The sequence below is a fragment of the Microtus ochrogaster genome, chromosome 24 (assembly GCF_000317375.1).
Source record: "Microtus ochrogaster isolate Prairie Vole_2 chromosome 24, MicOch1.0, whole genome shotgun sequence".
Classification (NCBI taxonomy): domain Eukaryota; kingdom Metazoa; phylum Chordata; class Mammalia; order Rodentia; family Cricetidae; genus Microtus; species Microtus ochrogaster.
Window position 1 is genome coordinate 26,807,682 of NC_022024.1, and position 605 is coordinate 26,808,286.

Here is a 605-nt window from a genome sequence, read left to right on the forward strand (position 1 = left end):
AGTCAATGAACTTAACCTTTCTAGCTTGCCCTGGCCGCGCTAACCGCGAAGCTTCCGCAGTCCCTGCAAAGATTCCGGGCACCTCGGGAGCCCCTCTCCAGGACACAGTACCAGGGTCCGTCCCTAAAGGAAAACCCCACCGGACGATTGACACGGAGAACAAGCAGGTCTCGGCTAGCTTCACTTCCCTGGCCAGACACAAAGCGCGTCCCCCTCCACGCCTGCTCGAGCACCCGCCCGCGCGCCCGGCAGAGCTGGTAAAGCTCTAGACCCAGGCCTCGTGCCCCGCCCCGAAGCCATCACCCGCCCCCCTCCTTTCCCTCCCTCTTTCCCTCCATTCCCCCCGCCCCCGCCCCCTCCCCCAGCAACGGTCCTGGCGCGCAGGCGCGATGGCGCGCCCAGAGAAGCAAGCGCGCGCGCGCGGGGCCCCACTTAAATGCAGGCGAAGGGGGAGGCGCGCATCCTCGGCGTCGCTGCCCGCTCGGCACCGCCGCTTCCAACTGTCTCCGCGTGGCACGAGCCTGGAGCCGCGCTCTTTCCCCGGCGGCTGCGGCGGCGCAGGCGGCGACGGCGGCAGGCAGGGAGTGGCTGCGAGCGGCGGCGGC